Source organism: Pelodiscus sinensis, chromosome 23 (assembly GCF_052426305.1).
Source record: "Pelodiscus sinensis isolate ZL-2025 chromosome 23, ASM5242630v1, whole genome shotgun sequence".
NCBI classification, from domain to species: Eukaryota; Metazoa; Chordata; order Testudines; family Trionychidae; genus Pelodiscus; species Pelodiscus sinensis.
In genome coordinates this window covers 18,510,526-18,534,144 of record NC_143074.1, presented here as the reverse complement: position 1 = coordinate 18,534,144, position 23,619 = coordinate 18,510,526, and the positions used below count along the sequence as shown (strand labels likewise).

The window sequence follows — 23,619 nt, the reverse complement described above, 5'->3', positions numbered from 1 at the left end:
AGTGATCTTCTCTGCTGGTGGTGCAACTCTGCTGTCTGCAGATCCCAAAGCAGATCTTGTTCTCATGTGCTCAACAGGGCCAATGTGCAAAATTAGAATCTCTGCCTTCTAGTCCAAAAGGAAATGGCTTTTGTGGTGTCAGCCAAGATTTTCCGGGAAAGTGTATTGCTCCCATCTCACGACTTTCCCCTCTTCTTGCCTGTCTCACGCACATTCATAACCCTGGGAGTTGGGTATTTGCTATTCAGTGAAGGAGGCAACACTGACGGCTACCTACAGTGGGAAGCAGGAAGAAGGGAAATTCTGGGGCAATGCAGTGAAAGAGAGTGATTAGAACGGGGGGGGGGGGGGGAAGCTGGGAGTCCTAGGATCTGATGTTCTGCTTTGACTCGCTATGTCCACACTTGAGTTGGGGCATACTTGCTCTAGCTCAGATCAAGTGAGCCTGCTAAGTATAATGGTGTGGTTCTAGCAGCACAGGCAGCAATGAGCGACGGCATAGGCTAGCCACCCTGAATACATACCCCTGGGCTACACTGCAAATTTTTTTGGCAGAAAATATGCTAATGAGGGAAACATTAGCATAAGTCGCAATCTCATTTGCATATTTTCTGCCGAGCCGTTTTTTCGCTAGGGGTTTTTGAACAAAAACAAGCAGTGTGGACATTTCCTTTTTGCACAAAAACCCCTTTTTGCGCAAGATCGGTATACCTCCTTTTTTGAGGCATAAGGATCTTGCACAAAAAGGGGGTTTTGTGCAAAAAGAAAATGTCTACACTGCTTGTTTTTGCGCAAAAAACACTCCACAAAAAACGGATGGGCAGAAAATATTCTAATGAGACTGCAACATATGCTAATGTGTCTACACTTGTAGTGTAGACGTAGCCTTGGTGTCCACATAGGTTTTCTACTCCAAGCAGCCAACCCATACGACGGCAGATACATTCCTATTTTTGCATGCTGGCTTTCACCAAGCACATATCACCTGGAGCTGGGACTCTCGTCCCATGCTCCAAGGATAGTCACTGTGTCATTGCTGTCATGGCATGGCTTTGTGCCTCAGTTTCCCCACCTGAAGCCAGTGTGAATATACATGTGGAAAAGGGCCCATAGGATTAATACTGTCCAAACATTCCCACACTCAGGACCTATGGGAGGACAAATGAAGTTCTCCTCCCATCATCTCCAGAAGTGTCAAAATATACATTAGGAGCAAGAATTTTTTAGTTTAAATAATTTTTAAAGATCTATCTATCGATCTATCCTTTGGTCATTTCTGCTTGTGAAATAGCTGTGCAATTTAGAACTAAGAACTCACAGTTCTCCAGGATAAATCCATATGCTGATAGTTGGTACTTTGCTGGAAAAAGGTCATTTCAGCTGCTGCATGACAGAGCTTAAAGCTACTTCAGTACCCTCCCTGTCTTGACTGCTTTTTCAGCTTGCAATCTTTCCTGGATACACACTGAAAAAAATATAAAGAGCACTCCCTACAAGACTGTGCATTTGCAATATTATAGACTTGAATGTGTATTGTCCAGGGATAATTTCCCATGCGTGCTCTCAGGAGGAAAGAAAATGGCCTTTTAATCACTTCTAAACCTCTTAACTGTTCTTGGTTACTGAACAAATAAACATCTCTCTAGTTTGGGGGTGCTCTTTAGAATTCTGCTCAACCCAGAAGCAAAGAACACCCAATGCTGCCAGTCCGTTTCTGTCCTTATGAATCCTGTTGGGATACACACCTTTGCAGAGACTGTGTTATAGACAGTGTCGACCTGGAGTCACTCGGCTGATGTCAGCCTCCTGGTGTTCTGTCTCCAAGCAGGCCCCTCATGTTGACTTATTAAAACAGAAACATAACAATGCCCTGCACTTCTTTTTTAGGGAGGGTGGGGGACAGCCAGGGTTAAATTCTTTCCATATAGAACTGAACTATCCCAAATATAAGTAGACGTGGCACTTCCCCGCTTGCACACAAATCAGCGACACATGCGCCATCTGCTATGGCAGCACATGGGCAACTTTTGCTCTATTTGTAGGACCTAGGTTATCTAGGTTGTTTTTAACTCCTCGGTACAGAAAGGGTCAGTTTTCTCCAGCATGCTATTAAGGCTACGTCTAGACAGCAGGCTTTTTTCGGAAGAAACTTTTTTCAGAAGAGATCTTCACATGCATCTGACGAAGTGGGTCTTTGCCCACAAACGCTTATGCGCCAATACATCAGTTAGTCTATAAGGGTACGTCTAAACTACATGGCTCCGTCAATGGAGCCATGTAGATTTGTTGTTTTGGCAAAGGCAAATGAAGCCACGATTTAAATGATCGCGGCTTCATTTAAATTTACATGGCTGCCGCGCTGAGCCGACAAACAGCTGATCAGCTGTTTGTCCGCTCAGCGCGCTAGTCTGGATGCTCCACTGCCGACATCAAAGCCCTTTGTCGGCAGTCCCGGTAAACCTCAACCCACGAGGAATAAGATGCATGTAGTACATAATCATGTAGTGCATAATCTTTCACTGTGGTCTGTGCAGTATATAGATAGCAATGGATTTTTCACCTTCAGTCCATTTGGTATGATGTCCATCCATTTGCATTTGGAGAGAAAGATAATATCTGTCTGTACTTGTGCAAGTTTCTTCATGAGGTTGATGGATTTTCACTCCATACGGCTAAAAGCAGTGCCTTGCATGGTGTCAAGCATCAAAGGGGTAGCCGTGTTAGTCTGGATCTGCAAAAGCGACAAGGATTCCTGTGGCACCTTATAGACTAACAGATGTATCGGAGCATAAGCTTTTGTGGGCAAAGACCCTTGACTACATGCATCTGATGAAGTGGGTCTTTGCCCGCAAAAGCTTATGCTCTGATACATCTGTTAGTCTATAAGGTGCCACAGGACTCCTTGTCACTTTTGCAGATCCAGACTAACACGGCTACCCCTCTGATACTTGACGCACTGCCAAAGCACATCGAAAAGAGCTTCAGAAGAGAGTGTCCAGACTGAATGGATGCTATCACGCATGCAAGCTGTGATTGCTGTGGGCGGAGTGGCCACCAGGGCCACTTTTCTCTTCTTCCAGAAGAACTCCCTCTTCCCCATCCACACACGCCTTTTTGCAAAAGAGCTCTTTCACAAAAAGGCTTCTTCCTCGTAGAATGAGGATTACCAATGCTGGAAAAAACCTTCTGTTCTTTTAATTTTCTTGTGGAAGAACGCGATTGCAATGTGGACGTTCCTCAGTGTTGTCAGAGAAATGGCTGTTTTTCTGACAAAACTCTGTAGTGTAGACATACCCCAAGGGGCACAGTCTCCACTGGGGATGAGTGGCTTGAAAGGGCTGTTCGGTTCCTGGCCAAAAGAACTTGAAACCAGCCCTTCTGAAACCAGCTCCAGATCCTCCCGTAGCCTTTTCTCTCTTTGAACCCTGCCATAAGCAGCTACACATCAGGAACCCATTCAAGGGAATGTTCCGCATTAGCAGAAATCCAATTATTAGCCAACATCTGACTTCTCCCCGCCCCTTCTCCCTCATTCACAGGCCTGAAAGATGCCATTTGTAACACTCAGCAGGTTAGAGGCAATCAGCCGTCCAGCCTCTCTGGAAAAAGCAATACTGGGGGCATGTTGCGACTCTGAGAGCTGAATGTTTATACAAGCCCGTGGCTGTGATTTCATTGACAGCAGAGCCTCGGGGGTAAAGTCCAGCGATACGTTGTCAGTGAACAAAGAGCAAAGTTACTTCAACGTGAGTAGACCGCCGGCAGATAGAAGGGGAGTACAGACAGTCCAGAGAGGGATCATCTTTCATCCACAGGATGAAGACACGACTTTAGAATGTGGGACAGAAACAGCTTTCTGAATGGCTGCCAGTTCTGTTGACCGTGTCTGGAGGGAGTGTGGTCTAGTGGTTAGAACGCTGGGCTGGGCCTGGAGTTCCGGGAGCTGGATTTCCCAGCTGAGAGCACCTCTAGGTGCTGCCACAACACAGCTTCTAAGAAGCTGTAAATTGGGGATAAACATATTGCCCCGTCTCCAGGGTCCAGTTATAAGACATCTGTAAAGTGCTTTGGGATCCTTGGATGAAGGCTCCCATCAGGATAATAATGAGCGTTGTTCCTGGGAAAAGTCCTCATCTGATCTCTTATTTTATTTTTATCGCTAAACTCTGCTTCAGTAAAGAAAGAAAACAACACTCCAGGCAGCTCATTTCTAAGGGATTATTGCTGTGCTGAGATGGTTAAAGTCACTTACCCTCCAAGCCTCCCGCATTGTAGCAACACTTCAGGCATGCAATCATCTGCCACGAACGCAACATCTGGCATGTCCTATTGGCAACATCTATCTTTGACTATCGTCTAAGGCACAACTAGTGTGCTATAGAACCAGTATAGGCTTCTTCTGGGCAGTGATCGCAAGCTGCCTTACAAATGGGGGTGAACTGAACATCACGACACCCCTTTGAGGCAGGTGGGGATTTCAGTTTCTCTTGTGCAGCTGGGGGAACCTGATGAGCTGTTTAAATAAGGCATGAATTCCAAAGAACCCAGGCGCTCTGACTCCCAAGGCAGCGGTGCTAACCACTGGGCCACATTGCCTTTGGTTTAGCTGGAGAAGGCGTGATTCATTCCCTGCTTTCTGAAGTAGGCCCTCAGGAGGGTGACCAGCTGTCCCGTTTTCAATGGGACAGTCCTTTATATAAGCCCTCTTGCTGGTGTCCTGACGTTTTTTTTAAAAGATGTTGCAGTTGTCCTATATTTTCTGTCCCTTTATTCCCATCAGTACTGGTGGATCTTACAGCTGGGAGGGATCCTTACTCACCAAGTGCCCACTTCCAGGGGGGAGGAGACTGAGATGGGTAAGGATTGGTGTGCAGCGGTCTGTCAAGCTATGGCTACACTGCCAGTTTTTGCGGCAGAAAATATGCTAATGAGGGACTCATTTGCATGAGTTGTGATCTCATTTGCATATTTTCTGCTGATCCGTTTTTGTGCAAAAACAAGTAGTGTGGATGTTTGCACAAAACCCCCTTTTTCCGCAAGATCTTTATGCCCCCAGAAAGGAGATATACTGATTTTGCAGAAAAAGGGGTTTTTGCGCAAAAAGAAAATGTCCACACAGCTTGTTTTTGTGCAAAAATCCTTAGCACAAAAACGGCTCTGCAGAAAATATGCAAATGAGATCGTGACTCATGCAAATGAGTCCCTCATTAGCATATATTTTGTGGAGAAAACTCATAGTGTAGAGGTAACCTCAGTGTAGTCCTTGCTCCTCCCATCCCTGACTTCATTTCCAGCCTACACTAGTTGATTGCTGGTCAAGCCCCACCCCTTCCACCCGAAGCCCCACCCCTTCCAAAAGCACAGAGCTGCCCCTCCCCTCCCCACTTTGTCCAGGGGCCAGGTGATCCTGGCAGCTGCCCCTATGCTCATTACAGGGCTTTTTGCATAGTACTCCAAACTAACTGGCACTGGGTGAATGACAGGGTTGTTGGCTGGATGGACCCTTGGTCTGGTTAGGGACAGCAGTTCCTATGGGCAAGGGCCAGAGAGATTGGGGGATATAGGCCTGGACTGAAACAATGGGGAGGAAAAGTAGGAACCTGAAGCTAAAGCCTCCCCCCCCCTGGAGCTGCCACCTCAGCACAGACCCCAACCCCCATCATTCCCGCCCTTTGAAGTGCGGTGCCCCACAGCCTCCCTCCCTCCCCCAGCTGCAGCCCTCCGCCAGAGAGAGAGAGAACTCGGCAGGGTGTCGTCCCCATCGCGCCGCAGCGCTGCCCACCCAGCTGTGTGCGATACGCCTGAGTCCACCGGAGCCTGGCGTTCTTGCTCTGCTTTTTAATCCCCGCGTGAGGCCAGGCGGGGGTCCGGAATGCTGCCTTTTCCCCCCTTTGAGTCCGCCAGGCCCGGCGCCAGGAATGTGCCCGTCATGTGAGCCCCAGTGAGGCCTACCTCCCGCTCCTCAGCGCGAGGGCTCCGCGGCTACCTGCCCAGCTGAGCGGCGAGGCTGGATCGGATTAATTCTGACGCGGGGGGGCTCCAGCAGCAAGCGAGGCTTGTTCGCAGCAGCGCCTCTTGGCAGCGTTACCTCAGACTCAGCAGGCCCCGTGCTGTGCTGCAGGGCTGTCCGATTTCATTACCGTTAGCCACCCCGTCGATCAATAGCAGCCCTCCCTGTCACACGCTGGGAGCGTCTGCTGAGCAAGCAGCTCGAAACACAAGACAGTTTCCAGGCACTGAAACCCACCAGAGACTGGCAGGGAGTGGAGCGAGGGGGAGAATGGGGTTGGGGACAGATCCGCTGGGAAGTAGCCTGGGCCATTATCTGAGGAGCCCTGCAAACTCTGCTCTGACCCCAGCAGCAGCAACAGCAAAAGCAAACCAAGCAGGCACACTCAGCAACTCCCCAATTCCTCCCTCCCTGCCCAGCACAAATCGGCCTGTCTCTCCCGACAGTGGCAGCTCTCTTGGGAGTGTGCTAGGCACGTTGTCGGCCAGATGTTAGACAAGGGAGCCTTGGAATAGGCTTCCTTCCGTGAGACTGGAGACCAGCACCTGATAGAAGCCTTGGCTGAGAGGCACAGCTGAGGTGAAATCCTCCAGGGCAACCAATGTAAAGGACCGCAAGCAACTCCGATAAGCCCCACTGATCTGCCTGGGAGGCCAGGAAAGCCAGGCCATGCAGATAAAACATTCAGTCAGTGGGAGCTGGTTTCCAGGACAGTTAAGGGAATAAAACAACTCATGCCCAGAGGTAAATGGCCTTGGATTTTGGTGATGGACCTGGGGCTCATGGGATCAGACAAGACCCTGGGGCCTTTGTAGATTGAAATCCCCCTCCATGATACACCTTCTGTTTCCCTTAACCTGGGGAGTTTGCGAGGACTCAATCTGAGTCCTGGTGGGGAGGCTGAGGGGAGGAGTTATAGAGGTTAAATCTGTGTTTCTTAAACTTTTGAAGACTGAGGAACACCAAACAATATATATATATATATTTTTAATGAGGAACACCGAGGATTTTTTGCTGAGAGAAAAAAAAAAGAGGGGTTGGGGGGAAGTTATTGAGCCCCTCCCCCAAAAAAAGGTTGCCTGCCCCTTTAAAGTGGCCATTTTGAACTCTGTTGTTCTCCACAGCACACCTCTTACACCACACAGGGTGTGCCACACAACACAATTTAAGAAACACTGGGTTATATGGTAAGGAGTCCTGGCTGTAACCCCTACCCTGGAACCAATGAAATGCCTGGATAGCCCCCATCCCCCGGGTCAAAGTTTAGTAAAAATTGTGGCCTGCCACTTCATTCCATGCATCTGCCCTCATAGTTTCAGTGGGGGATGACAGGCTGGTTGTGGTAGGCCTAGGGCCGTGGGATTCCTGCAAGTGACTCATTCGCCTTCCACTGAGGTCCCCCCTTAGGCTATGTCTAGACTGCAAGCCTCTTTCGAAAGAGAGCGTCTAGACTGCACACGGAACTTTCGAAAGAGCAAGCCGCTTTTTTGAAAGAAAGCACCCAGTGAGTCTGGATGCTCTCTTTCGAAGAAGCCCTATTTACATTCAAGAACGCCTTCTTTCGAAAGAAGCACTTTCGAAAGAAGGCGTTCTTCCTCGTGAAATGAGGTTTACCGCCGTCGAAAGAAAAGCCGCGTTCTTTCAATTTAATTTTGAAAGAACGCGGCTGCAGTCTAGACGCAGGTGAAGTTTTTTTGGAAAAAGGCTACTTTTCCCGAAAAAACCCCTGAGTCTGGACACAGCCTTAGAGAGTCATTCGGATGATCCATTCCTAGGGAGGAAGTCTCTAGGTTCAGCTATGCCCTTCCACCTCCTGCAGTCCTCAAGTCTTCCAAAGCAGAGGAGATGCTGTTTGTTTTCTGCATACCAACAGGGTGAGAGAGGACCGGTCCCCAGCTGTCTGCCTCAGACCTGGCTCCTTGTCCCTTCTTGCGTTGGCAGCTGCCCTTTTGCTCCAGAGCAGACGTTGCTCCTTGGCATTTGGTGGCGGACTGCATTCAGGCCAGCAGTTTTCAAACCAGAGGTTGTGACCCAGGAATGGGTCGTGGAATGTCAGGCATGTGGTCTCCTTGCTGCAGGTGAGCAGTGCGGGGGCTAAGGCAACTCCCTGCCTGTCCTGGCACCGCAGACTGTGCTGTTCCTCAGAACCGGCTGGCAATAGGCCCGGCTCCTAGGTGTGGAGAGGAGGAAGGAAGAGTGCACAGGACTCCAGGCACTGCCCCTGCATTGAGCACTAGCTCCACATTCCCATTGGCTGGGGCATGGCATGGTCTCTGGTGCCAGGAAAGGCAGGAAGCTGCCTTAGCCCCCGCGCTGCACCACTGACTGGCAGGCACTCAAGGTAAGCCCTTCCTGCCCCCGCCTACCCCCCCCAAGCCAGAGTCCTCTCCTGCACCCCAAAGCTCTCCTCATCAATGCCATCCCAGAACCCACACTCCAGTCACATTATGTTGGGTCTCGGCATCAGCAATTTTCTTCAACTGGGTCATGAGAAAAAAAGATTGAAAACCAACTGCTGCTCTAGGCAACTTGCCGCTGGCTGCTATTAAACTTAAGATCTCCAGTTGAGAAGGGGAAGGGATAGGGAGCAGGAGGGGCCAGAGAGGAGGGGCCAGATCCTCACTTTATGTAAATCAGTGCATGTCCGCTGAAGTTAGGGGAGCTGATGGAAATGTTTTCAGCAGTACTGGTTTCCCTGTCTGAAAATGCTGCTGTGACAGAAACATTTCAGGGGGCGTTTCCATTGCATCATTTTTGGCAGGAAACTGTTCGGTTTTAATAAGGCTAAAACATTTTGATCCAATTTGATCATTCCACCCCTTATGTTTGCAATATACTATAGTCATATAATCAATTAATACATAGACTAAAGGATGTGGTTCAATACAATTGAAATGAGTAAAAGTTCTAAGATTCTGGCTTTTTTTGAGACCGTCTCAGGGCCTGATGAAATCTCAGAATTTCTCCAGGGATGGAAATTCTGTTTTTAAACCAGCTCTGTTTATTTGTCTCAGCTAGAGATCTGACTTCTGAAATCAGTGTTAAACACAATTTGGTCTATGCCACAACAGTAAAAATGGTTATGGCACTGAAGTGAGACACGCAGCTCATCCAAATCCACCCGGTACATATTAACTATACCACATTGGGCTCATAAGCGGAGTTGCCTCTGATAGTTGCATGGGTCCCAGGCTGTGTGCTGTAAGGCCTGGTCTATACTACAGCGGTAGGTGAAATTAAGATATACAACTCCAGCTATGTTAATTATGTAGCTGGAGTCAACATATCTTGAACTGAGTTTCCGTGCCATCCACACAGTGGAAGGCCAACGTGCGCAAACACTCCTGTCGGCTTCCCTTATACCTCCTGAGGAGAAGGAGTACCAGTGCTGCTGGAGGCACCCTCTGAGTTCAATTTAGCATGTGTAGTCCGCTTACTAAAGGGGCCTCTGACTTTTTCTGGAAGGGTCCTGTGTGCTACAATCTAGCTCTAGAGACTACAACTCCCATGAGACCTTGAGGAAAAAGGAGGAAGTGGAGCTTGTCCAGGCCTGTTGGTAGAGGGGGCTCTCCATTTTGGGAAAGAGGAGCCAGGCTTCTGTGGAGGAGCCTTATCCAGTCCAGGAACTGTTGTGTTGCCGCTACAGCCAGGGACTGAGAGTCTGCGGGGCTTGGATCTATCAGGCTGCTTCAAGGGCTGCTGATTATTCTAGAGGGGAGAGACGCTGACTGCGCCTGTGGCTGAGAAGGGCTACAGAAACTAGCACGCAGGAGGAGGCTATAAGTAAATGGGCTCTTTGGGAAAGTGCTGCCTGGGACAGACCTCAGAGATATAGACTAACTCTGGATCCAAAGGAAGGCAGAGTGACCAGCCCAGTGAATCAGAGCTGCTGGCATTTGGTGGAGCCTGCTCCAGTGGCAGAGGGATTTTACAGCTGGCTGCTGAGCTTGGACTAACACACACAAGACCTGCACAGTGCTTTTCTCCATTCCAGCTGCAGACCTCCAAGCATGCCTATGCAAGCACGTGTCTGGGACTCTGAGTCCAGAGGTGTACACATTCTGGGGTAGGATAAATAGTGACAGTGCAAATGCCAGATAAGTTCCTCTTATTTCTGTGTACTTTGTTAATAGATTTTATTCACTTTTAATTTGTTAAACCCTATTTTTTTAAGTTAAGTAAAGGTGTGTTAATTTTAATGTAATCAATTAGATGTATATTATTTATAATTGTTGTCCTGGAGTTAGATCCAGATTATTGCTGGAATAACTTTATTCCTGGAGGCTCCCAAGGCACACCATTAAGTGTGTACAGGGCCAGCCTGGTGGAGGCACCGCCACTCTTTATGAGCAAGGGACTGCATCAAGGAGGTGGATAGGGAATCCCCAACTAAACAGCATCACCACTGGGGTACTCAGGATCCCCTTTTATGTTAAAACCATCAGGTTCCCAGGCACACCTGTGAGTGTGACTTGCTCCCGAGTAACCCAGGGAGGAAAAAGGGGGTTACACATGTCTTCACTCCCATCAGCTTTCCTTACACCTCATGAGGAGAAGTAATACTGGTATCGATGGGGGCACCGTCTGAGTTTGATTTAGCATGTCTTCACTAGACCCACTAAATCAAACCCCAGATGATCAACCACAGCAGCATCGATCTTCCACGTAATGAAGACGTGGCTGGAGTGCTGATGCTGCTCAGACTGCTCGCTTCTGGGTGGAGCTCCTAGAGCTTGAATCTGCACTTTCCCTTTAATGCAGCAAGGAATTGCCTGGGAGACTATAGCAACCCCAAGGCACTTATTTCTCTCAGGACAGATGGATTTATTGTTTTCCTCAAGCTGCCAGTGCTAAGGGGAAAGGTAAGGTTGGAGGAAGCTCACTCAGCTGATTAAATCTGTCAAGAGCAGACATCACCACATCACCCCACCAGAGGACAGATGTCCTTGTCGTGGTATTTTTTCCAGTGCTCTCCCACAAGTCCCCTGCAGACTTGTTTTATTACCCTCTTTCTGCTGTTTGGAATTGGACCACGGGCCTGCCCTTGGAACTGATTTAAAGTTCTGAGAGTCGACAAAGGCTCCGTGTAACCTTGGCAGGTTGCAGTGGTCGGATGTTGGCAGCCAGCATGGAGGAAAGGATACGGGAGGCCGCAGCGGTGTCAATCAGAATCTGACGCAGCCTGGATCAGGAAAGGAAAAGGACCTGGCCAGGCCATGCTGCGAACTGAGTGAGAGGTTTAACCCACAGTCGGTCAGAATTCAAGACGCGTTCCAATCTCCCCACGATCCTGAAATGTGGCAGCTTCTCTCAGTTCTCGGCCTGCCCTTGCTATGTGAAATCTCCTGAGAACGGCCTTGTCTTCTATATCCCAAGATGGCATCTGTCATGTGAGCAAGTCACATGACTCGGTTTTTTACAGGTGGACGCCATTGCTCCTCTGGTGTGGACTGGCAACCCCCGTGGCCCACTGTTGGTCCAGTTCTGCTATTTGCTTGCCTCGCTGGCCTTTGACAGTCGGCTGGCCAAGCCTCCTGTTGAGGTCTCCCAGATGCAAGTGTTTGAAGTGCAAGGGCAGAGCCGGTATTCATTACTTCAGATGCACAGCAATTGGGGGCCTGATTCTGAACTTCGCTTCGCATCCATTTTGCATCTCTTTGCTGCCACGCTCCTGGTTTACACCACTGCAATAGTAGCCCTGATCCTGGATAGAACTAGGCCCATTTGCATGGGAATGGGGACTGGCCCATTCTTTCCAAAGACAACCCCTGGTCAATTAAATTAAAAAATGGAGAGGTGACCGTGAGGTTTAGCCAGGATTTTGTTTTGAAATTTCTGACTCATCCGCTGGATTTATATCCCTCTTCCTGCCTGGCTTCTTTGGAAATGAAGCAGATCAGCACAGAGAGAGGCAGCTGGTCCTGCATTGTCCCCTTCCCAGTGGCGTAGCGACAGGGGATTCGGGGGGGTGCCACGCTAGGGAGGCACCAATTTAGTCTCCCTCCGCTCCCCCTGTCATCCCTTGGCTCACCTGCTCCACCTTCACCCACCGGCTGGAGCCTCCTCTCCGCCCCCCGCCCAACCCTCCTCTTTCTCTGTTGACGGGTTAGTGAATGTGGGGGCCTGGCCCCAAACTGGAGGGGGCAGGAAAAGACGTGGTACAAGCTCCCACCCCCCTCCTCCCAGAGTTGGGCTCAACCATGCGCCAAGTCCAGGGCCCTGCGGCATGGCGGGGCGGGGAACAAATTTTGCCTTTGCCCCCAAGCGCATAACATCCTCGCTACGCCTCTCCCCCTTCCCTTTCCTTATAGGGGAAAAAAAGAGGTCACTCTTGTTTTTTAAAGGGATGTAAAGATTCTTTAAGCTCGCTAAAGAAACGGGGCTCAGACCCACTGTGACTGGAGTGTCAATGTTAGAACTCTCATTGTGCTACAACTGTGCCTCATCACGCACTTACACACAAATATTTACCAGGAAATGTGTGTGTTAGAAATATCCATTGCAGGGTTAGTTATCCACAGCTACCCATGGTGCCTTAGTGGCAGCCAGACATACCAATGCCATGGTGGGGGGGTTAAGGAGGCAGTTGTCCCGGGGCCTGGAAATTCTAAATTCATTGGTGACCGGAGCCCCAGGGCTTTTAGTCACTCACTCCTCGTAGAACGAGGAGTACAGGTAGTTTGGAATAGGAAGCCTAGTCTGAACTACCTAGTTCGTGCCGCGTGTAGCCGCGAGGCACGGAGTCCGAACTAGCGGACATTTAAAAATGGAGGCGCCCGGCAACATGCAAATGAAGCCCGGGAAATTCAAATCCCGGGCTTCATTTGCAACTCCAGTTGACTACATTACCACCCTAGTTCGAACTAGGGTGGTAGTGTAGACATACCCTGAGAGGGGACAGGATAGCGGTTTTCAAGTATCTAAAAGAGTGTCACAAGGAGGAGGGAGAAAAATTGTTCTCCTTGGCCTCTGAGGATAGGACAGGAAGCAATGGGCTTAAACTCCAGCAAAGGAGGTTGAGGTTGGACATTTGGAAAAACTTCCTAACTGTCAGAGTGTTTAAACACTGGAATAAATTGCCTAGAGGGTTTGTGGAATCTCCATCAGTGGAGATATTTAAGAGCCGGTTAGATAGACAGGCATAAGGGATTTCACGAGGCATAAGGGATCGGTCGGCAAAGGGTTCCCCAGCTAACAGATCCGCGTCTAGACTGCCACGCTGTGCCAGATCAGCTGATCGTTGGCACAGCGTGGCGGCCATGTTTATTTTAATGAAGCGGGGATTATTTAAATCCCCACTTCTTGGACTATGCAGGGTAAACTAGTTTACATGGCTCCGCCGACGGAGCCAAGTACCCTAGACATACCCAGGAGCGGCCCTAGATGAGCTGCCGGCAACTGGCACCCTAGGCAAAACATGCAATCGGCGCACGATCAGTGCCCCCTCCTCCAAAGCCCTCAACGGCCGTTTATCTTGGCGCCCTAGGCGACCGCCTAGTTTGCCTGTATTGACGGGCCACCACTGTCTAAACAGTGCTTGGTTCTGCCGTGAAGGCAGGAGACTGGACTTCATGACCTCTCGAGGTCCCTTCCATAGTGTTCTATGATTCCCGTCTCACTGTCTGCAAGCCCTCGTAACAAAGGATGGAAGAAGCTAGTGACCATGTGGCCTGATCCTGTTTAGTTTTACACCAGCGTAACTCCACTGGCATCAGGAGAGCTGTTCCTGATTGCCCACGTGTGACATCAGACCTCAGCTGCCCCATGGCCCAGAGAATGGGAATGTGCAGAGCAGAAAAAACACTTTGCTCTTTTATTTTGAAGCGAGCCCCATTTTTAGAGGGAAGCTACAGAGAATTCAATGCGAATCCAGGGATATTTGTTTTGTGCTTAAGCAAGATCAGCTCTGATCTGTCACCGTCACAGATATATTGCAGTGCTCAGACCAAAATGCCAACCTCCCTAGACTGAGTTGGAAAATCAAACTCACTGCTGCTTGGGTCCAAGGGAAAATCCTGAAGGCTGCCAACATTTCATTCAGTCATGTTTCCTCTGAGAGGGAATGCAGCCACGCCAAGGGGGAGGAAGGAGAGAAACGGGCTTGCATTCACTCTGGGGACAACCATTTACGAGACACCCAGTTGCAACACAATCCCGACATGGTTACGTGCTAATCTCACAGCATAGCCTGTAGAAAGCTGTGTTTTCCCTGAGCACTCTCTGCTCCAGAAAATGAGTTGAAATCTGATTCAATCCCATCTATCCTGCGAGGACAGCCCTTGGTTTAATTGTTTTGAAAGACACAACCATGTTGAAGCAGGAGGAGAGGAGATGATCATACTTGATTGCCTCTACAACACAGCCTCTCTGCCTCTCTTCCTTCCCACTCTCTCCCCGCTCTTTGAAGCTACACTTCTGCAGTCAATGTTGGCAGCTCTCACTCCTTGCCAAGGAGCAATGACTTTGGTTTTCCAGCCAGTTGTTAACGGGGGCTGTTTTTTCAGGTTCTCTGCATGACTACATCTAGTGAACAAGTCTTGCTGCGATCCTTCTGAGGTGAACTTTCCTAATTAGTCTGGAGTAGAACAACATATGTTTATATACCTTGATTTTAAATAAATTTGCCATGAGAGTTCTTTAAAAGAAAAGAGAAATCATAGTCAAATGGGTTTTGAAAATCAAAATATTCCCAACAAACTGTTTTGTTTTATTTTATTTTTGTTCTAAATTAATGGAAAACTTCCTAGCAAAGAGAGAGAGCAAGCATTAGGATTTTGAGAGCACAATATAGCCCACTCCACACTAGAAAACTTTGGAGAACAATTTGTAGAAAGGTCACATTTATACATCCTCTAAAAAGGGTCAATAAATCATTAATTGATGTTTGAATCAATTGTTATAGGATCCAACAGGGTTAATAGGCTGCTTGGAGCCAGGGCTTATAACCATTTATATATCCTTCTATCCATGAACTTACAAGCACCTGGAACACATTGTACTCCTGTCTAGACCATGCTTAGAGATACTGAGACTATGTCTACACTGCAGACTTCTTGTGCAAGAAGCTTTTTGCAGAAGAGATATTCCGCAAAAACTTCTTGCACAGGAGTGCGTCCACACTACAAAAGCGCATCACAAAAACTATGCGCTTTTGCACAAGAGAGCGTCCAGACTGCATGGATGCTCTCTTGAAAGAAAGCTCTGATTGCACAGAATAGCCTCCAGAGCACCTGTGCTTTTTTCCGTTGGCTCTTTTTGCACAAAAAAACGCTGGTTGCCCATCCACACACACCTTTTTGCACAAGAGCTCTTGCACAAAAAGAAGTTATTCCTCGCAGAAAGAGGAATGCCTACACGGCAAAACCCCCTCTGTTTTTTTGATTCACTGTAAATTTACTTGTGCAAAAACACCCTTGAGGCGTGGATGTGCCGGGGTTTTTGCGCAAAAACTGTAGTGTAGATGTAGCCACAGAGCTCTGCTGGTGCAGCACCCTCAGCCTTCAGACAGTGTCTAGAAAAAACCTCTTCCATGGGCTGCTTGCAGCCAACCTCTGCAGGAAGACCGGCTGGGGGAGGGAGGGGAATCTAGCACGTCTTCACCTCCAAGGGCTTTCCACACTCCTGTTTCACCCCACAAGCTCTGCTCTGTGAGTCCAGCTGAGACAGACTCCTGGTAGGGACTTGCCCACTCTGCCGGGGTTAACGCGCCTCACTAAGTATTTGCAGTGACCCGCAAACAGCATTGTCGGAACAGCAGGGCGTAGTAGTGAGCTGGAACTCTGGCTTAGCTTCGCACAGATAAATGAAGGTGGAAGCATAGCCCATTCTGGCCCAGCCAAAACCCCCTAGTCTCTTGCATGAGCAAAGTTTGGTCTGAGAAACGCTGTTATTTCAGCTTCCCTGGCTTTTTAACGCCCTCGGCCCAACGTGGCTCCCCCAGCAAGGCGCGTAACACGCTTGTCACAGCTATTAACTCTTTCTGGTAAGGGTTTATTTTTGAAGGGGTTTATAAAGGGGGCCCTAACATATCCCAGTGGAGCAAACCTGTCATGTGGACACTAGGCTATGATGTCAAAGAAGGCTCTGCTCCAGATACAGAGATTCAAGCTTTTAGTCCTTGATCCAGTCTATGGTGCAGTCCAGACCAGCAACCTACCTATCAGCACTTGACTTTTTAATCCATGTTCCAAGATGACTAACCTGCTTCATTCATGGCATGCAGCCAGAGCCCAAGTCTTTGGAGCCAGCTGCGTTTACGCGAAAATGTGCCATTGTGTTAGTTACCAAGCCTTAAAAGAGGACTCCCTATTCAAGCCCCACCTGCAGTGAATGAGAGGTGAGCACAGAGGCTACCTCTACTCTACGAGTTTTCTTGGCAAGAAATATGCTAATAAGCAGGGCTCGACAAATAATACAATCTACTCGTCCGTGGCGAGTAGATTGCAACCCGGAAGAGCCGGGTTCGGGTGATCTGCACATGCGCAGATTGCCGGACAGCGCAGCTGGCGAGCTGGACTCACCGCGGTTCGGCGAGCCCTGCTAATGAGGGACTCATTTGCATGAATCGCAATCTCATTTGCATTTTTTCTGCGGATCCATTTTTGTGCTGGGGGGGAACGGGTTGCGCGAAAACAAGCTGTGTGGACGTTTTCTTTTTGCACAAAACCCCCCTTTTTCTGCAAGATCCTTATGGCCCAAAACTAGAGGGAGGTATACCGATGTTGCGGAAAAAGGGTTTTTTTGCACAAAAAGAAAACGTCCACGCAGCTTGTTTTTAAGCAAAAACACCCAGCGCAAAAATGGATCGGCAGCAAGTATGCAAATGAGATAATGACTCATGCAAATGAGTCCCTCATTAGCATATTTTTTGCCGAGAAAACTCCCTGGCTGTGTCTAGACTAGCATGATTTTCCAGAAATGCTTTTAACGGAAAAATTTTCCGTTAAAAGCATTTTCGGAAAAGAGCGTCTAGATTGGCACGGACGCTTTTCCGCAAAAGCACTTTTTGTGGAAAAGCGCTCGTGCCAATCTAGACGCGCTTTTCCACAAAAAAGCCCTGATTGCCATTTTCACGATCGGGGCTTTTTTGCGGAAAACAAATCTGAGCTGTCTACACCGGCCCTTTTGCACAAAAGGACTTTTGCCTGAACGGGAGCAGAATAGTATTTCCGCAAGAAGCACTGATTTCTTACAGTAGGAAGTCAGTGCTTTTGAGGAAATTCAAGCGGCCAGTGTAGACAGCTGGCAAGTTTTTCCGGAAAAGCGGCTGATTTTCTGGAAAAACTGGCCAGTCTAGACACAGCCGTAGTGTAGACATAGCCAGACATACCAACTGCGAGAAAGAAAAGGGAAACGGGAGTGGAGGGGTGTTGCTGGCCACAGACAGGTATGTGAGGGAGTCCCAAAGTCCCTTGTGGAAGTCCAGGCCTGTTCATGAATGGCAAGGCGAGAAGGCAAAAGGGGGAGGAAGGAGGAGTCACCAATGTCACCCTAACGAGCTCAAGGCGAGCTGTGGTAATGGCCCCCTCCAGGCTGGCATTCGAAGTGGTAGACAAAGGTTGTGGACTACTGTACGACGTTGCTAATGGAGGTGCTGTGCCGAATGCCATGTAGTCCTCCTCCTGGTCCTGGTTCTGGGAACTCAGTAATGGAATTCAGAGGAGGCAGACCTGGCAGGAAACTGTTCAGCAGCAGCATCCAAGAACTCCATCAAATGGTTTCGTGTTAATGAAAAACTCCGGCGTTCCAAGGTTGATCATAAGTCAGTGGGGAAAATGTGTTCCAGGCGGTGACTTGGCAGATGGCGCATGTTTTCATTTCACCGTATGTGCTGCAATATTGCAGGAGTCACTAACGAACAGCTGATTTCACAGATCATGGGCCAGATCCTTGGCTGATGACAGCCACCATTATACCCCAGGTGACTAATGGCCCCATATGACGGGACTGGTCCGGCGTTCCCTCTAAGCTGCGCGCTTGTGCGAATGCACAAAAACAATTTCCACCCTGCCTAGCTCCTTTGCATCCGTGCGGCAGGAAGTTACTCCAGCGGCCAGGGCCAGAGCCATCACATGGTGAGCGGCAGCAGCTGAGGATGAGGCCGGAGCCACCTTGTGGGAGCCTGGGCGGGAGGCAGTGGAGCCAAGGACTAAGGGGTCCAGCGCAGAAGCCCGCTGGGTGGGGGGCAAAGGCACCGGCTGTCTGAGGTGGGGGGAGGTATCAGGCACACACAAATTCTGGCTGGGGGGAGAGGAGTTGGACACAGGTCTCTGGGCGATGAGTGGGAGGAATGAAACAGACAAGATGTGGGGCTGGGCACAGGTCTCTGGGCAGTGGTGACTAGGCTGTGGGACATAGGTCCAGGTACTGGCTGTTTGTGTTTGAGGGGCAGATAGCATGGCTCTGGCATATATACAGGTGTCATATGGGGGGGCAGATTGCGAGGCTGGGCACAACAACAGGGCATGGGGGTGGGTAGGCACTTAGCCAGGCTTATACAGGTGCCAGGTGACTGGGTGTGGTCCTGTGGGGAGCACAGGCAGTGGAGCACGCACAGTGTGTGTTGGGGGCAGGAGCAAGCAAGCTGGGTGGTTTTCAGGGTGGGTGGGTGCAGGATCATGCATCTTGTTAATTATCCATTGTTTTAAATATGGTTTTTTTACATAACAATTATATATCTATATGGCTACGTCTACATTGGCATCCCTTTCCGGAAAAGGGATGCTAATGAGACGAGTCAGAATTGCAAATCCGCGGGGGATTTAAATATCCCCCGCGGCATTTGCATTTACTTGGCTGCCGCTTTTTTCCGGCTTGGGGATAAGCCGGAGAAAAGCGCCAGTCTAGACGCGATTCTCCAGAAAATAAGCCCTTTTCCGGAGGATTTCTTATTCCTACTTGAATCCTCCCCCCACTTGAAGTAGGAATAAGAAATCCTCCGGAAAAGGGCTTATGAGATCGCGACTCATGCAAATGAGTCCTTCATTAGCATATTTTTTGCCGAGAAAACTCTTAGTGTTGACATAGCCTGAACGTAGCTCAATTTGCGTCACTTATTTCAAGTTTAGCCCTGCAGTGTCGACGCACCCCAAGTTGTACACATAGTCACTTTAAATACTGGTCTTGTTGGCAAGATAGGTAGCTCTACAGGAAAGTGTGCAAGTGTGTTCAGATTTAGTCCGGGGACAGACCGCCTAGACAAAGGCGCGGTGAATTGTGCCTTTCCGCACTGCAGGACAACCTGTTTTGTTTCTCCCTGGGTTTGGATTCTTGTGCATTCCGAATGTTAAGAAACAGGTAGTGTTATGATGCACCCATACAGAAAGAGAGACTCTCAGAAAATTCCCAAATCAACAAGTAGTGGACAGGTGTTTCAGGCTTGCCAAACTGTCAGAGATAATTCTGTCTAGTTTCTTACATGAAATTAAGATTGTTCTGCTAAAAAATTGGAGTAGGCACAGAATAAAATCCTAGCACCAGCTCTTCAGCTGGTGGAAATCAATGGAGCGCCATTTAATTCAGTAGAGCTCTGCAAATTTACACAAGCGGAGGTTCTGACCTTTGGAGTCCGCCGCTTACAACACTTACTGCTGTGCACAGAGCTCATTATTATGAGTGACCCCACTGGCTTCCATGCACCTAATCACAATATGGATCATGACCCTCGGAAATAAGCACTTATTGGATCAGGCACAGAATGGCTTCATTTCTGTGGCTTTACAACAGTCTTTGGCTGTAACATTGAGGCTGGGGGATGGGATTTGTAGCGTGATGGAAGAATGAGGGCATATTTTTGTTCTCCTACTTTGGCATTCTCAGCTTCCACTGTAAGCAACGGGAGCTACTATTCGTCTCTTAAAAATAGGATATTGATCTAAATATGGAGTTAGAGGAATAAATTTAGGCACCCAAGTTTGAAAGCTTCAGCCTCAATCTCCTAGTGCCTCCATTTTAGCATCTGTAAAATACTTGCCTGCCTTGGAGGAGAGGTGCAAATTAATTAGCAGAGCTGTGCAAAACTTAATGGAGTCTCTCTGCAGGGCTTCCTATACCTATATTGGCAGGGGTTGTTCCCGCCACCCCTTTAGCTAGGTTCCACTTTGTGTTTCAGGTTTCATAAAAACTAGGGGTCACCAAACGAAATGAATAGGTAGCAAGTTTAAAACAAACAAAAGGAAGTATGTCTTCATACAACACTCAGTCAACCTGTGGAACTCCTTGCCAGATGATGTTCTGAAGACCAAGACTTTAACAGGGTTAAAAAAAAAAGTAGGTAAATTCATGGAGGTTAGGTGCATCAATATGTATTAGCCAGGATGGGTAGGAATGGTGTCCCTAGCCTCTGTTTGTCAGAGGCTGGAAATGGGTGACTGGGGAGGGATCACTTGATGATTCCCTGTTCTGTTTATTCCCTCCGGTGCACCTGGAATTGGCTATTGTTGGAAGACAGGATATTGGGCTGACCCAATATGGCCACTCTTATGTTCTTGTGCTAAGTAAACCTCCAAAAAATCAAATTGACATGAAGCTGGGAAAAAAGAGAAGAGTCATAAAATGAATTTGGTTTTTATTACAGTACTCTCCAGCGGTCCCCGCTGGGATCAGGGCACCTCTGTACTTAGCACAGACACACAGCAAGTAACAGTCCTAGCTTCAAAGAGCTGACAATCTAACTAGTCCAGAAGGACAAAGGACGGATCATTATCCCTGTTTGACAGATGGGGAACTGAGGTGCAGAGATATGAATGCCTGGTTTACATGAGGCAATTAGGTTGGTAAATTGCATCACCCAAGGTTGCGAAAGAGCCACACTCCTGAGCAATGCAGTTCACCGCCCCCGCCCTCATGTAGACAGAGCTAGGTCAAAGGGAGAATTCTCTGGTCAGTGTAGCTATCCCTCTGGGCAGCTGGAGTAGAACCCCCCTCATTGGCATGGGGCATGACTTCACTGACACACTAGAGTGGTACAGGCGTTCCACGGCAGCATTTAAGTGTAGGCAAGCCCTGAGTGATGTGCCCAAGGCCACACACAAAGTCTGTGGCAGAGGCCCAGCTCTCTTGCATTCCGGGGTATACTTTCCCAACGACCGCTACAGCAGCACAGCTAGGGCGTGACCGCGGTGCTGTTGTTGAGCCCTAGTATCGATGCTTCCAGCATTGACAGGTGGTATTTTCCCATTGTTCTGGACTTTTTCCTGTTTGCAAGAGGCAGTAGCTAGGCTGATGGAAGAATCCTTCAGGTTAGCTAGCCACATCCACACTAGGGATTAGGCACCAATTTTTTCACAGTCCTAAGCAGCCCGGTCCATTGCCTTAACTGCTAATCCAGAGTTCAGAGTCAACATAAAGGGTCCCTAACACACACACACACACACACACACAGGCATGCAATGTATTGTGCACAACATCTGGAAGCCTGTTTTCCAAGGACTCCTCGCAAGCCCAAGCACAATTCCATTGGCTTAGTACAGTTACTTATTTATACCTGCACGCGAGGAAAAAGAGACCACAGAGTCCAGGTCTTCATTGCCCTGCTTCTTGGGTAGGCTCTTTCATGGCAGTGCAAAGTGAGCGTGAAACCTCACCATGCCTCACACCCACCTGGCACTTGGGTGGCCCTGCTGTAAATGAGCAAACAAGGTGCCGAGCCACAATGAATCGGGCCATGATGCCAGATCTGCAACTGGTGTGACTCAGTAAGTTGCCATTGATTTCAAAGTGATGCCGAATCACTTTGCTCCACTGTCTTCAATGGACTCACTCCTGTTTCATGCCACAAGTTTGAAACAGGAGAATCATGCACTGAGGGGGAGCTGACACACATCCACATGGAGAAAAGCATTTCTAGCTACTTGGACTGAATTTGGGGTTTATAATTACAGCTTTTCTCTGATTAAATTGCTGGCGGTTCATTGGCTGAAAAGTGACATCACTGCTGACACCAAAAGTGTGGAAGCCCAGAGTGAAGACAAACACAAAGTTGTCTTAGTCAAGTACTAGATACCCTTGTGTTAATGATTTCAGCAATATAACATCTGCTTGCAGGAGACTAGATGCAGCAGATTGAGTTAGTATGCCATAACATTCATTCAGCAAAAAACTGGAGTTATGTCTTTTAGAAAAAAAGAGAAGACTAGATGACTATGGGGGGGACATAATAAAAATATATAGGATGATGTCTAGAGATGGGAAAGCAGGAACTTTCTTTCTTCCAGTTTCATGAGAACAAGGGGGCATTCCAAAACACTGAAAAGTGGAAAGTCAAAACGGAGGAGGCAATGCTTGTGTGCACAATGCGTGATTAGCCTGTGGAACTCATTGCCACAGGATGACCTTGAAGCCAAGAAGGATTCAAAGGACTGGCTATATACATATGGGCTGTGTCTACATTGGCACCCCTTTCCGGAAAAGGGATGCTAATGAGACACTTCGGAATTGCAAATTCCGAGGGGAAAGCGCCAGTCTAGACGGGATCTTGTGGAAAATAAGCCCTTTTCCACAAGATCCCTTATTCCTACTTGAAAGGAATAAGGGATCTTCCGGAAAAGGGCTTATTTTCCGCAAGTTCTCGTCTAGACTGGTGCTTTTTTCCGGCAAAACCCTGAGCTGGAAAAAAGCGGCAGCCATGTTCATGCAAATGCCGCGGGGGATATTTAAATCTCTCACGGAATCTGCAATTCCGAAGTGTCTCATTAGCATCCCTTTTCCGGAAAGGGGTGGCAATGTAGACACAGCCATAGTTAATAAGAAAATCCTCTTTTACAGCAGTAAATACTTTAGAAAAAGTATTTCGGGACAGGATCTAAAATTGCAAGATTCCATGCTTAAACCATTCTCCTATCAGGGTATGTCTACACTTGCTCCCTAGTTCGAACTAGGGATGCAAATGTAGCCGACCTAAACTGCTAACAAAGCGGGGATTTAAACATGAGGAATAATGTTAGTTCAAACCAAGGGGTTTGATTCACACTAATGCGACCTGGAGCGCACTTCCTGGTTCGAATCAGCTGGTGAGCAGAATAGCGCAGGGGCGAGATTATGCTAATGAAGTACAGGATATTTAAATCCCCACTTCATTAGCAATTTTGGTCAGCTACATTTGCATCCCTAGTTCGAACTAGGGAGCAAGTGTAGACGTAACTTAGGGATTAAGAGGAGTCTTTCCTGGTGGATCAGCCTACTCTAAGGTTTAATGTACCTTCCTCCGAAAAATCTGGTGCTGGCCCCTGGCAGAGATAAGAGATTGGCCTATATGTACCTTGAGATGAATCCAGGGTGGTGATTCTGTTCTTTTCGACATAGGTTCTTATCCATGCTCATCACCCCAACATCTTCATCCCTAAACCCTATGTTAACAGATATGTAGCAAACTAGCCTTTTTGCATCTCTTCCTGTAGACAAGCTCACCCTGTTGACAGGAACAGCCAGTCTCCCCGGCCTAACCTACTCATTATCAGCCATTCACTGTAGAAAGCATTGGCTGAGGCTCATTCTCAGCAGGTGACGGTTATTAAGTTGTTGACAGAACGCTCATCTGCTTTCAACAGTTCTCAGTAGGCAGCATCCACTGTTCAGGCTGCTCCTGACAGAGTCTCTTGTCAAGCAGAAGC

The 23,619-nt window shown here is 48.4% G+C and overlaps 1 long non-coding RNA gene across 1 annotated transcript in view; it reads right to left on the bottom strand.

Moving 5' to 3' along the window:
* The window catches only part of LOC142819356 (uncharacterized), a 74,273-nt gene extending 67,598 nt beyond the window's left edge, over positions 1-6,675 (bottom strand). The window contains exon 1 of the long non-coding RNA XR_016347766.1: positions 5,953-6,675. This is a non-coding gene — a long non-coding RNA (uncharacterized LOC142819356). The remainder of the gene's footprint in view (positions 1-5,952) is intronic.
* Between the last annotated feature and the right edge of the window lie 16,944 nt (positions 6,676-23,619).